The following is a 16,324-nucleotide window of genomic DNA, read 5'->3' on the forward strand; positions in this document are numbered from 1 at the left end:
TTCTCCAACTTTACTTTTCGAGCTTCATTTTCTCACATCCCCCTGCTGAAAAACCTTCCCCCCACTCCTCAAATTAAATGAATAATAATAATAAAAAACAATCCCTCTATTCCCGATGGCCAACATGTGTGTAGGTGGGATAAGCCAAAAATAAATTGAAATAAAAAAGCAATAAAACTAATGTCCCTTGGTCCAAAGAGGGGTCTAAAGATATGCATGCTTGTGGACCCCGCATTTCGCTCGATGCATTCCCACTCAAATGCCCAACTCACCCATTCCAAAGAGGGTTCTATAATGCTATATTATATTATATTTATATTTAATTTTTGAATTGAATAAAAAATAATATGAAATATATATTATTTTCAATATTTAAAATAAAATTATATCACATTCAAATATTTTCTATTTAAAAAAATTAAAATTTTGTTATGTTTAATTAAAATATTTAAACTTAACAAATATTTTTTTTTATATTATGTTATTTCATATATACAAAAATAATTTATATATCATATATTAATATTATTTTATAAATATTTTTTTTAGTTTTTATTTTTTTAATTATAAATTTGATTTATAATAAAAAATTATTTTATAAAATGAGTATATTAAAAGATAAAAAATTGATAAAAAAAAAATTAAGATTTTGATACATAAGATATGCATATCTTATAACATATTAAAAGGATAAAAAAGAGGGTGGATAATATATTCCATCACTTATCCTATTCCATGTTTGGTTTGAACATAAGATAGGATAAGTGATGAAATAACTTATCTTATCCCATCACCAACCAAACGTGGATTAGGATATAATATCACTTCTCTTATCCTATTTTATAGGATATTTGATCAACCAAACATGACCTAAAGATTCAAATTTTGAGTTTATTATGATACCTATTTGACTCTTTTCTATAGTGGTAACCCTACCTTACTTGTTGCACTTGAGATGGTTAACATTATATGAGACTCATACTCTAAGGAAAAATGTTTTATTTTTGAAAACCTATTTTATTTGAGTTTTGAAGTTGCAATTGATGTTAATTATTTTAGAAAAATAAGAAAAAAACCTTAAAAGTGATTCAATAAAAGAAAAAACCAAGTTAGTGAATTAGGATGAAATTTAAGAATAAGGTTACTTATTATAAAACAATCTATCCTAAGCACCCCAATAAGCACAACAAATATTGGTTACTAGCAAAGTGGAGAAAACTTTGACTTCTCATTGATCAACTGGTGTAAAAGTTCGTAAATCTTGCTTATGAAATACTTAAAAGGTGACGAATAGATATTTAAACTTTTTAAATCCAAATTTTTATGTTTTAATTTCTCTTTAAGAATAATATAAAAAGTAGAGAAATTCAATCGTATTAAGAGACAATAATTTACATGGAAAACTATCTATAAGGTCTCCTAAAGACTTTGTGGATGCAAAAACCACAAGGTTACATACTGCGAACTATAATCCATTAAATATGAAAAAGAGGTAAATAAATTTACCTGGTGATTACTACTTCCTAAGAATTACACTCCAAAACTTACATCTAATCCCATGTTCACTAGGTAGAACCGCACATACTCCTTAATGAACTCTTCAATGCCTTGAGGGGATGCAAATATCTTTTATGAACCCAAAAATAAGAATCACAAAATTTTTGAAAGGTTTAGGTTAAACACAAAGAACATTTACTTAAACTTTGTGTGCATGAGTTCTTAAGAGATCTCTCCTAATATGTATATAATATAGAAAATCAAGTGGACTTTGAATCAATTTGGAAATCATATTCTATAAAAAATATAATTTTAAAACTTAAGAGTTGGAAATATTTAGTAAAAAGATTTGGAAATATTTTCCTTTTAAAATTCTTAATTCAATTTCCTTTCTAAACTTTTTAAAAGATGTGGAAAGATGTTTTTTTTTTTTCAAATTCCTTTCTTTAATTTTATTATTTGGAAAGATTTTTTTTTCTTTTTTCAAATTCTTGATTTAAAATTCCTTTCCAAATAAGTATTTTATATCATACAATTCTTAATTGTTTAATCTTGAGTTGATTTTACAACAACCTTGAATGTTAAAAAAAAAAAAAAGTGTAAGTAAGAGGAAAGTTGTAGACCCTTAATTTTGTCCCTTTAGCACATGTTTTAAAGTCCATTTCTAATACTTTATAGTAATCTCTTGGTAGCCCATAGCTACTCACACTACTTACCTTTCTTAAGCCATATCGGAGACTTTGGTTGAAAGATTTATCTAACCCCGTTGTGACTCTTGGCAACCCTAATTTAGACTTAGGCCCACTTAGGCACCCTAGACCCATTTAGATACACTTGGCCCATTAGGCATCACTTTAGGCCCATTTAGATGCACTTGGCACCTTCTAGCTTGCACACATTCACCCTAGGTTACTTAGACAATATTTCAGAATAGGTCACTTGGACACTTCTTTTGGAATAGTTCACTTAGGCATGATCTTGATTTTGGTTACTTATTTTTCAGGATAAGATGAGTGTTGGCTTGACTTTTTATTACATGAAATGAATTTTTTATTCTATCTTTATTTTATTTTTATTTTTATTTTTGAAGGTTTGAGTTTGACATTTAAATTATTATAATCCGTTGCATTACTTTAATTTCTTGATTTTTTTTAATTGCATACGTCTGATATTTATTTTTATACCCTTATCAATTTATTTGTTTATTTACTCACTTATTCATTTATTCTTTAATTCCATGAATTGACATTTTGGATTTTTGTGGCTATGTGATTTGATTTTTTATTTTATTTTATTCTATTTCCAATTACTTGATTTCTTATTTCAACTTTATTTTACTTTGCATGAGACTTGGAGCCATCAAGGAGAGGAGATCACAACCGAATAGGGAAACTTGGAAGGAATCCGGGCTGCATATGATTTGCTTGAAGAAAGAATCCGGGCTGCATATAGAAAGTGGGCAGATCATGGCTGAGGCACATCCGAGAGCATATGCAAAGAAGATTAAAGGGGGTCTGATCACTTACCAAACAAGATACGACTGCATTCTTGGGGAAATCTCCAAGTGAGCCACACATAATGGACTTCCCATATCCACGCGCACGTAGGAAAAGATGGAAATAAGATATTCCATAAGGAGTGGGCTGCCTTACAAATAAAGGAGAGAATCCAAGCATAGAAAAAACTTTTTTTGGAGGGAAATAGGCGGAAAGAATTTTCACGTGGAACTTTGGAGGAGAGCACAAAGACTTTTCTTTTGGAGGGTAAAGAGGACACGAGAGAGCAATTCTTTTGGGAGGACGCGAAAAGAACTTCGAGGAGCCGACACATAACCATAAAAAAGAGAGGAGTAGCCCACAAAATCTCCACAAATAACGGTTTATAGGTAAGTGTACGCTTTCAAATTTATTTGGATTTTGTTTTGATTCATCCTTTTAGTCTTGAGTGTTCTAATGATTTTAGTTCTTTGATTTAATTAATCCTATATAATAAATTTCTTGTTTTAATTTTGATTTAGTTTTAATTTATTTTATTTTTCTTTTTTTTAGTTTGGATGTGTTTGTGGTTTTAATTCTTTCGTTTAGTTTATCCCATTAGATAAAGTTCCCCCCCCCCCCTTTTTTTTTTATTCCAATTCGATTTAGTTTTAATTTATCTTTTATGTTTAGATGTGTTTGTAGTTTTCTTTAATTTAATTGTTTATATTATAAAAGTCCTTATTTTTAATTTTGATTTAGTTCAATTTTAATATATATTTTTTTGTTTAGATGTGTTTGTGATATTAATTCGTTAGTTTAATTATTTCTATTAGAAAAGTTTTTGTTTTTAATTTTGATTTAGTTCACTGTTAATCTACCTTTTATGTTTAGTGTTTGTTGTTTTAATTCGTTAGTTTAATTGTTCCTATTAGAAAAGTTCTTATTTTTAATTTCAATTTAGTTCAATTTTAATCTATCCCATATGTTTGTGATTTTAATTCGTTAGTTTAATTGTTCATATTAGAAAAGTTCTTATTTTTAATTTCAATTTAGTTCAATTTTAATCTATCCCATATGTTTGTGATTTTAATTCGTTAGTTTACTTATTCCTATTAGAAAAGTTCTTATTTTTAATTTCGATTTAGTTTGATTTTAATCTATCCTATATGTTTTTGTCATTTTAATTCGTTAGTTTAATTATTCATATTAGAAAAGTTCTTATTTTTAATTCCAATTTAGTTCAATTTTAATCTATCCTATATGTTTAGATGTGTTTGAGATGTTAATTCATTAGTTTAAGTATTCCTGATAGATAAAGTTCATATTTTTAAAATCCCAAATTAGTTTAAATTTTAATTTAGCTATTAGCTTAAATATGTTTGTGATTTTAATTCCTTAGTTTAAATAATTTGTGAGATAAAGTTTACTTTTTTTAATTTTGGATTAACTTAGTTTTAGTTTATGATTTAATTTGAATGTGTTAGTGATCCTAATTAGTTTGATTTTAATTCGTTTTTAGTTTAAATAATCACGCTAAATAAAGTTTGTGTTTTTAATGCCAATTATTTTTATTTTAATTCGTTTTTAACTTAAAGGCATTTGTGGATCTTAATTCTTTGGTTCAAATGATTGTATCAAATAAAGTTTGAGTTTTTAATATTCCAATAATTTTATTAAAGAATTTAATTTCAATTTAGCTTGATTTTAATTTATTTTATAATCTAAATGCGTTCATGATTTTAATTCAATTGTTTGATTAACCCTCTTAGACAAATTCCATATTTTTAATTTCGATCTTAGTTTAATTTTATTTTGTTAATTTATTTATTTGCTTTAGTTTAAATATATTTGTGATTTCAATTTGATAGTTTAGCCAATCTTATTAGATGATGATGATGTCCTTAATTTAATCTAGTATTAATTATTTTTAGTATTGAATGTGTTTGTGTGTTTTTGATTTCATTAACTTTGAATTTAATATGTTTATATCCAATTTTGCAGTTGATTATAATTTTGTTTAATTAATTTAGTCAATCACATGTAATTATTTTCATGTTTTAAGTATGGTAATTTTGGCTTTGATCTATTGACATTTAGTATGAGCTTTAGGAATTTTAGATAATCAATCCAGTTAATTGCATGTCATTGTTTTCATACCTTCAAGATTGTTGAACTTTGATCTTTGATTTATCATATTTTGTTAAAATGCTAATTTACCTTAATTGATTCCATATTATTATCTCCATATGCTAAGTTTGTTGGCTTTAATCTTTGATTGGTTATTTTTATTTTAATTCATGTGTCTCTTGAAATCTAAATGTTAGTCTTGGGTAATATTTTGTTAGTTTGTTTGATTAGGAAGCCATAAATTTGATGCCTTAGTGATTGTTAGTTAAATTCTTATTTTTTTGAAGGCCACTGGAAACTCATGAAAGTTGGCCTTATCCTCACCACTTTAATTGACATGATTTTCTAAATCTTTATTTTGTGATTTTCGCTTTCTTTTATTTTGATTGGTATTTTGTTTTCTATGTTTTATTATTTTAAAAAATTAATTCCTTTAATTTTAAAATCAAAACCTTTTTCTCCGAAGACCCCTTTAAGATATTCTTTTCTTTTAAAAATGCATTTAGAGTTCTTAGAATCAGAATCTCATTTTCTTAAAATAATATGCAACCATTTTTTGATCAGTTTGCATATTTCTTGGTTTTTTTTTAATGAAAATTTTGGTTTAAAATCAGACACGAATCCAAGCTTATGGTCCCACATAAATGGGATAATTCCAGGTTAGATTTGTGTATATCAATTGGGGAATTGGTGAAACCCCTACATAAAAAAAAAAAAATTTTAAAACTTATTTTTGCTACCGCCTTTGTTGGTTGTTACAATCATATCTATTTTTTTTGGAATTGTACATAAGATGTGTGTAATAATTGATGATTTTGTATTCTTTGATCGTTTTTGCTATGCCAATTAGTTAAGCATGTTAGGGTTTCTTATTTTACTATTTATTATCTAACCCCCTTGTCCTGCAGAAGCACACTATGAGTTATATTGCTATCCAGGTACGTTCCTTAATACCCACTTTCTAAACCCCGTGAACATGATTGTCATTGCGTACTATGCCCATGCTTGCTATCCTATTTGATTGCCTTGATATATATTTGATGCTTGTTTGATTATCTTTGACAAAAACACATGTTGTGATATATTTCTATACTAACTTTTATGTTTTATGATAGCGCTTGAGAAGTCGTTTAGGTATGCACTTTGATTCTCTCTTATGATCAGACTTTCTTATTTGGCATGCTATTTTTTGAAATCACCTAGCCTACCTAGGAATCTATGATCAACCATTTAATTGCCACGTTTCCCTCAACTTAGTCAGTAGAGACCTCTTTAAGGCTTAGAGGGGTGCTACCTCCTAGAGGTACCTTCCCAGTAAGTAACCTGATCCCTGGACCTAGACTCGGGTTTTTCAAAGACATGCTTTTTCCAAAAATTATGGAGTCACATTTTAGGGTTTTTCTTTCTTGTTTTATTTTTCTTTTAAAATAAAAATAAAATAAGTGGCGACTCCGAATTTTTCCAAAATTAATTTTTTCACAAATAGAAAAGCGAGTCTCGTCGATCGAGTGGGGGCGCACGTGAAAAATGCGAGTCCACAAAAGTATACAAAGTTTTAAATTAAATTAGGACGGATGAAACAAAATTACCAATTTAATCTAAATAGCCTAATACACTAACATGATGGATACACAACAAATAAATTAAACACATCATATATATACACAGGTTATGGTGGCTTGCATTTGAATGATGGATGACAATATATGAAACTTGTATACATTAATTTGAATGGATGAGACCTAACCAATTTATTTCTAGATATTTACGGGGAATATCAACTTAGCACCACTTAGTTTATGTTTGGTTTTGAAAAATTTGAGGGAAAGAAAATAAAGAGGAAAAGTAGAATAAAAGAAAAAATGAGGAAAAATAAAATATAAATTTAAGTTAAAACATTATTTTTATATGTTACTTTAAACTCATTACACTTATTTTTTTTTATTATATAAAGATAAAATAATTTTAAAATATGTAAATTTCAAACTAATTTTAATTATATTTGGTTTTTTTTCATATATATATATATATTATTGTGAAACCAAATATGAGAAAATAATTTTCTTTAACATTTTTTTTCTTTCTTTGATACTTTTCGAACCAAACATAATCTTAGTATCCATAGTAACAAATACAACAAGAGGAGGCATCAAGCTTAGGAGACAATGGCTTGAGCAAGTGCATAAGGTGTGGAAATAAAAAAAATAAAAGAAAAAAGAATCAATTTTCAATAGGTCTGAAATAATAATTTTTGATTGCATAGCTAACTTAAGCAAATGAGACATCAAAATCAGTTTTAAGATGCATAGGGAACTGGAATTGATTTAAAGCCTCAAAAAGAATTTTTGAACCTTAAAAAGGGATTTTTGAATCTAAAAATGATTTCCCAACATTCAAAAGGAATTCTAAAGCTTAGATCAATTTTACAACCCTCAAATAAGTAGAAACACAATCAAAAATTGAAAATTTCGATTTGAATACAACTGAAATCAGTTTGTAAATCCTTAAATCGGTTTTTACAATTTCCAGTGGCAAGCAAAATGCTTGAGATAAAAAATTTTGATTTTAGAGACTTATGATCGGAATTTTCAATTTCAAGCATTTTTAAGCCCTGCCTTGGTTCATTCCAAAATCGACTTTACCCTATTTGAATCCAAATAGCTTACCATTTTGAGGTAACCATCCCACACTTTTGCACCTTGCTTTGCTCATGGGTCACTCAAGGGGCTAAGATATTGCTCGCATGAAGCCTTAGTGTCACTAAGTTTAGTTTGAGGGGCTAACAAACCCATACCCCTTCTCCACTTGAACTTTTCGACGTCCTCGTCAGCTTGGCCTGTAAGTACTCTTGTATCTTATCTTCAAACTGCCATAGGGTGGGACCCTTCTACCAGCTTACTTTACTCTTGGGCGTCCTTTTCCAATGAACCAAAAACTCGATCCACTTGACTTTCCAATTTCCTATCTTCCTGTCCTTTAGGATGCTTGCTATGTCCTTGCTAAACTCCTTTCGAATGTTAGGAGGTGACCTCTTTTCTTTCACTCTGTCTGGATCAGGACCCTCATGATAAGGCTTTAGGAAGCTAACATGGAATGAGGGGTGAAGCTGCAGTCTCTTTGGAAACTTTAGTTTATAAGAAATAGGATCAATTCTCTTCAGAATTTCAAAAGAACCATCATATCTCAGAATCAATCCCTTATGATACTGTTTGTTTTTTATTTTCTTCCAAATCTGGGGAGTGAGCTTGAGCATCAATTTATCTCCCACTTGATACTCCAACCATCTCTTCCCTCTATCAGCATACTTTTACATGCGCTAGTTTTTCTTCTCTAAACTCTCCCGGGCTTCATGAAGTAACTGTTGTCGGGTCTTAGCATACTTGTATGCTACAGAACTTAAGCATCGTCTTGGCTGATAATTGGCCAACATATCCATAGGCATATGCGGTTGTAACCCAATTACCACCTCAAATGGGCTCTTTCCTATTGTAGAACTCTGATGCGGGTTGTAGGACATCTGAGCTGCATCCATAAGCTCTAGCCAGTTCTATTGTGCAACTGATATGTAGTGCCTTAGGTATTCTTCCAACATAATATTTACCCTCTCAGTTTGCTCATCCGTTTGAGGGTGATTGGTAGTGGAAAACTTGAACTTTGCTCCCATCATCTTGAATAGCTCTACCCAAAATTTGCCTGTAAATCGTGAGTCTTTATCACTCACAATATCCTCAAGTATTCCAAAGTATTTTACCACATCGTTGAAGAAGAGTCTCCCAACTTCCTTGGCAGCGCATTCATGTGGTGCTAGAATAAACACTGCATACTTTGAGAATCTATCAACTACCACGAGAATAGATCGATATCCCTGCACCTTAGGGCATCCAGTAATGAAATCCATTGAAAGACACTGCCATGGTCTTTCAGGGATCCGTAGAGGATGCAACAAACCTGCTTCGTTATTTCACTCTATCTTGTCCATTTGACATACCAGACATGATCTCACATAAGCCTACACATTATCTATTATCTTGGGACCAATGGAAGGATCGTGAAATCAGAGCAAATGTTCTCTCTTCTCCTAAGTGACCAGCCCACTTAGTATCATGTGTTTTCTTCAAAAAATCCCGTCTCAATTTTCTGGAGAGAACATATAGCTTCCTACCCACATAGTATAGTAGTCTATCATCTAACCAACAACATCTAATGGTGCCTTCCTTTACTTGTTCCACTAGTATGTTGCATGTAAAGTCTTATGGAGCTTCCTACTTCACCCTTGCAGTGAAATCTGTCACAACTCGACATAAGAATCTCACAAATTATGTTACCTCCTTACGACTCAAGGCATCTACAACTTGATTATGCCTGCCCGCTCTATGCACCCACACAAAGTTGAAGTTTGCCAAGAACTCCTACCATCGAGTTTTCTTGGTAGTGAGCTTCTTCTGAGTTGAAAAGAATGTGTTAGCCACATTGTCTATTACTACCATGAACTTGATTCCTATCAAACAATGCTTCCAAGTCTCAAAGCGGTGGATGACCATAGTCATCTCTTTCTCATGTGTGGAGTACCTCTGCTCTACTGTATCTAGTTTCTGACTCTCAAATGCCGTCGGGTGTCTTTCCTACACCAATACACCCCCTAAAGCTCTGTTTGAGGCATTTGTCTGTATCTCAAAAGGAAGCTCAAGGTCGGACAATCTCAACATTGGCTCTAAGGTAATAACATCTTTGAGCCTTTGGAAGGCAATCTGCACTCCAGTTCCCATCTCCATTCCTTCTCTTTCTTCAACAATTCAGTGAGAAGAAGGGTTATCTTGGAGTAAACTGCAATAAACTGCTTGTAATAGTTAGCTAACCTAAGGAATGAACGTAGTTCCATTACCTTAGTAGGGGCAAGCCAATCCCAAATTGCTGCCACCTTAGACCCATCCACCTAAATCTAATTCTTAGACACCAAGTGCCTCAGAAACATGATCTCGATCTATGCAAGCTTGCTCTTCTCCTTCATCACATACAATTGATTCTCCTTTAGTCTCTTAAATACCTCCCCAAGGTGGACTAGGTGATCCTATACAGTCTAACTATAGATAACAATATCATCCAAGTATGCCACAAAAAAACGAGTTTAGGAAGTCGAATAAGACATCATTCATGAGGTTATAAAATGTGGCAAGAGTATTAGTTAGCCCAAAAGGCATAACTAAGAACTCATAGTTCCCATATAAAGTCACACAAGTAGTCTTAGACTCATCTTCCTTAGTAATGTGAACTTGCCAATACCCTGATCGTAAATCTAGGTTTGTAAAGTACTCAACTTTAGTCAGCTTATCAAACAGGTCTGTAACCAACAAAATCAGATAGTTGTTCTTGATAGTGACCTTGTTTAGTACACAGTAGTCTACACACATTCATAGTGTCCCATCCTGCTTTTTTTTGGAAGAGTATTGGTGCCCTTGAAGATTGGATCAATCGTGCATCCAACAACTTAATCAATTATCTTCTTAGTTTCACCAGATCCGAAGAATTCATGTGATAAGGGGCTTGTACAAGAGGCTTGGCCCCTGACACAAGCTCAATCTAACGATCAATAGGCCTCTTGGGTGGAAGTTTCGTAGGCAACTTTGAAGGCATCACGTTTGCATACTCTTGCAGTATTGACACAATCCCATCCAGAACTTCCACCATCTTTTCTAGCGTGATCTCTATCAAGGTAGCAACATAGGTGAGTTGTCCCTTCTTGAGACCCTTTTCCACTTGCAGGGCAGAGATGGTCCCCTCCTTGGATGGTTTCTTAGGTGACTTACTTAGTCCATGCACATAGTAAGGTTGCATCTCGTCCATTATGAACATCCCATTCAAATGTGGTAGTAGTGCTACCTTTGACCTATGGAAAAAGTCATTGCCCGATATGAAGTCGAAATCATCCAACGACACACTCAGGAAGTTGATGGTGCCTTTCCAGTTCCCCAACTATACCATCACGTTCTTTTCTAAGCCATGGGTCTTAAGTGCTTAGCTATTTACAACTTTCAACTTACTATCATCCTTGCTAAGCTTCAAGTCTAGCCTGGTTGCTTCCCGCACCGAAACAAAGTTGTGAGTTGCCCCACTACCCACCAATGCCACAAATTTCTGCCCACCCATAGCTATCTTGACATACATTAGTCCTTTGTGAGTCTCTACTCGGATTGCATTTAGAAGCTGAAGAGGGTTAACTCTCGTGGGGGTCTCTGACTCATTATTTTCCTCATTGGCAACAATAACAACATTTATCTTCTTTTTCTTTGGGCAATCCCTTACCTTATGTGGCCTATTGCGTATGAAACAACCAAATGGCTTGGTTGATTGTGGGAAATTCATCTTTTTCCTCACCTTAGCTTGCGAAGACTCAAGCTTTTTGTTCAATTTGCTACCATTCTTGTTAAAGGGCTTGAACTCCTCATTTTTTTACCTGACTGTTGCTATTGGTACGTTCCTCCATTTCTGGGTCATAGTGGAGGGAGAACTTAGCTTGTAGTTTACCAAGAAATTAGTAACCGCCATAGCTGCAGGCAAGTCTTGCACACCTTGCCTCTTCAATTCCATTTGAGCACACCCTTGCAATCCAAACATGAAGTTGAACAACTTGTTTTCTTTGGACATGTTTTTTATGTCAAGGATCAACAAGCGAAATTCCTTGACATGGTCTCTGACAGAACCGATTTACTTGAGTTTCTTCAAAGACTCTTAGGGAACTCGTGTCGTGTTCGTGGGTAGGAACTGATCATTCAGTTACTTTTTTAACATCTCCCAAGTTTTGATACGTGGTCTCCCAGCTGCATTATCATCATTGGTTCTCGTTTGCCACCAAAGCTTTGCATCTCCAAAGATATACATGGACGTGATCATTACTTGTTTGTTTACGGGGATATAGGTAGCACTAAAATACTCCTCCATGTCCTAAAGGAAATTCTCCAAATCCTTGGCACTCTGGGCACCGTCAAATGATTTGAGCTTAGGCACTCGCACATTTGCAAGGGCTAGTTTTGAAGTGGATGGTATACTATACAACACAACCCACTTCCGCAATGCGATCCCTACTCAAGAGATCCAACCTATCCTTGAAATTCCTCTATTGTGGATTTGATCATAATTATGAGGGATTCCATTTGTTCCTCCACATATTTGTCCTGACTTTCTACGAGTCCGCATTATACTCTGAGTTTCTTAACAGTTTTTTCCACTCTTACAGATAGAGTGGATCTTGTATCATAATTACCTATATATGGCCACTTCCAACCATGCCACTTGCTCGTGTAAGACCTCCAAAGCACTATTCTTTGAAGCCATAGGCTCTAATACCAATTTTCACACACATAATTTCTAGGTAAAGTTTTTTGTCTGTGCGGCGCCTAGACACGCTCTAGGCTAGCCTTCCTCCAAGCCACAAAGCACACAATATTTATAGGGCTCTCCCAACTTGATTCTTATTGATTTCCAACATATTACAAGAAGCTCTCTATAAGGACTCCCACAATACTCACCGGGTAGTTCAATTGCTTTTTAGGAGGCACGCAGGCTCTCCTTTTATGAAGGCTGCACCAACTAGTCTTAATACTATTAGGGAACTAGCTTTAAAGTCCTATTTCGACTCTAACTCAAGCTCAATAGATGACACCTTAAGTAGAACTCCAAGTCCTATTCAATCTCAAACTCACAAGCCACATCTCTCTATCTCTATGTGCATGAAGACTCAGTTTCCCAATCTAATTAGGAGTTTTCGTGTGTCAGAAGGCCCTTTCCTCTTGCATCAGGTCTTAGTCTCCTACTTTGACTAGAAGTCCCATGCTAATAGGAGTTTCTCATGCTATATATCAACCCACATGCTTCCTGTTGCAAACGACCACACCTTACTCGAGCTCATCCTAATACTAAGATGTGTCTGACACAATCTACCTGCTCATGACTCATGCTATTGCACTAGTGTGTCTTGGGCTCATGAATCAAGGCCCTTGTTACTGAGGTCGTGCTCATCCCTATTACAATGAGGCTTCTTCATTTGAGGCATCCTATCCAAGTTCCCTTCAGTCCTTATGTCATTGCACCCATAGGTTGCACCACATCAAGAGTGTGTGCTAGTCTTAGCATGCTGTTGCATTAACCATGCTTGTGTGTTGCTACTGCCCAAGTGTGCCAACAACTAGCCTACTGTTCCGAGGTAACCATCCCACACTTTTGCACCTTGCTTTGCTCATGGGCCACTCAAGGGGCCAAGGTGTTGCCTGCATGAAGCCTTAGTGCCGCTAAGTTTAGTTTGAGGGGTTGACAAAGCTCTCTTATAGATTTGAAAATGGAATTGTCTTAATTCATCCATGAATGATGTGTAATATTTACAAATCACAAAGAAATGGAATAAAAAAATAAAATCAAACATGTTGCTCTAATTACGGATCATAATTGAGTTATAAAATGTATTCTAAAAATATACAAACAATTGTAACAGCCAAGGAAATGAATCCTTTTATTGATTAGATTGACTTGGAATATGATCTTTCCTTTCATGCCCCTGCAAGATTACAAGATTGTGGTTCTCTTGAGAAAACCAAGCTTGTAACATTGAAAACAAATGTGAATTGAGCTAAAGGTTTCATGAGTGAATCATCTAGTTAATAAGAGGTGTGACCATTTGCAACACATAATTCTTTTTAGCAACTTGATCTCTATCAAAGTGAAAATCCGTTGCAATTTGCATCATTCTAATTTTTTTTTAAGAAGAATGATCAAGCAATGGTTCTTTGTTTTTTTTTTTTTTTTTTTGTTTTTGAATTAGAAATCTAACTGATAAGATTGGAGCCAAGGGAAACAATGTTAGTGGATATTAAGGTTTTATCATTTGAGTTCCTAGCCTAATAATAGTTTGAGAATGCATGAAGAATGGAAGTGAATGGATGTCGAATAAGTAATTCATAAAGAAGTTTATTTTGAGATATCAAATAACCCTCTTAACTGCTGTCCAATGAATCAAAATAGTGTGATGCATGAATTGTGATAGGCGATTTAACAATAAATAAAATGTCTAACCTCATCAAGGATAGATATTGTAGGACACCAATGGTTTATCAATACAAAGTTGGAGTAGAAAAAGGAGACCCTTAGTCAATCTTTAAAGATGCACTAAAGAAGAGAGGGGTGGTCACTTCTTTAGCACCATCCATGTTGGTTTTGTGAAGAAGATCTCTAATGCATTTGTGTTGTGATAGAAAAAGGTCTTTCATGGTATAGATAGCTTCAACTTCAAGAAAGTAACTCTAAGAACCTAGAACTTTTAGTGAGAATTGATTAGATAAGGCAATGAAAAACTGATTGATAAGGCCATGTGAGGTATTTGTAAGAATTATATCATCCACAGATACCAATAATAAAATAGTTAAATTGGCAAGATGAAATACAAACACAAATATATCTGATATAATATTAATGAACCCAAAATCAAGTAGAAATCCTTGTAACTCATTATTACATGCCCTTGAGCTTAAAATAAACCACAGATTGCTTTTCTTAATTTATAGACATAGGATGGATTCTAAGGGTTAACAAACCATGCGGTTGCTCCATTAAAAACTCATCTTCAAGTGCATCCTCAAGGAATGCATTATTAATGTCAAGCTAATGTAAATGCCACCATTTTGTAACAATAATGGTGAGAATAACATGAATGATTGTTGGTTTCATAATTGGGTTGACCGTGTTATGAAAATCTACACTAGGACGTTGACTAAAACCTTTGGTAACAAATCATGTCTTGTATCATGCAAGTGACCCATTGGGATTTTTCTTTACTTGAAATATCCATTTACATCTGATGATGTTTTGTGTGGGTTGAGAATGAGCAAGGTTTTAGTTGGAGTTTCTCAAAAGAGAATCATATTCTTTGCTCATGGCTTGAGCTAGTGAGGAAATTTTTGTGCTTGTGAGAACAATCTTGGTTCACAGGTATCAAGTGTTTGTGAGGTGGTGGCATGATAAGTGAAGAAGTCATCCATGTTTTTTGGCTTGAAAATGTTATTATGAGATTAAGTGATAGAGTGAGCAACAAGGTTCGACTTTGGTGAGAGAAAACTTGGAGATGATGAGGTGGATAAAAGAGAGAGTTGATTTACTTGAGATTGAGAACCATCACTTGGTGAGTTTGGTGCATGAATTTTGGTCATACTTGATGGTTTCATGGTTCCTTGGTTCTCAAGCGAAGAAGGTAGACATTAAGATGCTAATCTTGAAAAGGAAGGTGACTGAAATGACATGTTTATGGGTGAATTGAAGGAAAAAGAAGCTGATGATGAATTGGCTTTCCACATCTCTTTAGGAGTTAAAGGTATCAACCTAGAAGGCACTAGGTTAAGAATGTATGTTGCACGCTCTAAGGTATATCCCCGAGAGGATATGGTAAGTGATGAGAAACTCATTATAGATCTCACCATGTCCATCAATGTTTGATTTCTTCTTTCCACTACTCCATTTTGTTGTGGAGTTCTACATGGACTCAACTAGGAGATATTATCATGATCCTAAAGGAAAGAATTGAACTTAGTAGACATATACTCACCACCTCAATTAGATTGAAGTGCCTTGATAGATTTACCCAATTGTTTTTCAATTCCACCTTAAATTCAATGATTTTGTCTAACACATTGAACTTCCTATGCATTAGGTAAACATATCCAAACCTAGAGTAGTCATCCATAAATGTGATGAAATACTTATACCCTCCCCATCTATTGACATTAAAAGACCCACACAAGTTAGTATGCACTAACTTCAAACACTTCTTGGCTTTATATCCTTTAGTAGTAAAGGGTCTCTTGGCCATCTTACCTTCTATATAGGATTTGTAGATTAAAAGATCCTCTAGAATCAAAGAAGGTAATATCTTAAACTTAACCAGTCTTTAGATCCTACTTAGATTAATATGACCTAGGTGTAAGTACCAAAGCTGTGTTTGATTAATGCTAGGTTCTTTTCCTTTAAGTGAGATATAACAATTCTCATTACTTGGTGAAATAGGCAATACAGTCACACCATTTGGATAATATCCATATTTACCAAAAATAATACCTGTAACACAAAACAAGGTTAGTAAAAAAATTACAACCAAATCTTGCACTATTATAAAAGTCTTTAAGCTATCATAAACCTCTTCCTTACTATCTGCTTGTGAGTAGGAGCATGTGAGTGCCTAAAAATTT

Source organism: Vitis vinifera, chromosome 17 (genome assembly GCF_030704535.1).
Source record: "Vitis vinifera cultivar Pinot Noir 40024 chromosome 17, ASM3070453v1".
Taxonomy (NCBI): domain Eukaryota; kingdom Viridiplantae; phylum Streptophyta; class Magnoliopsida; order Vitales; family Vitaceae; genus Vitis; species Vitis vinifera.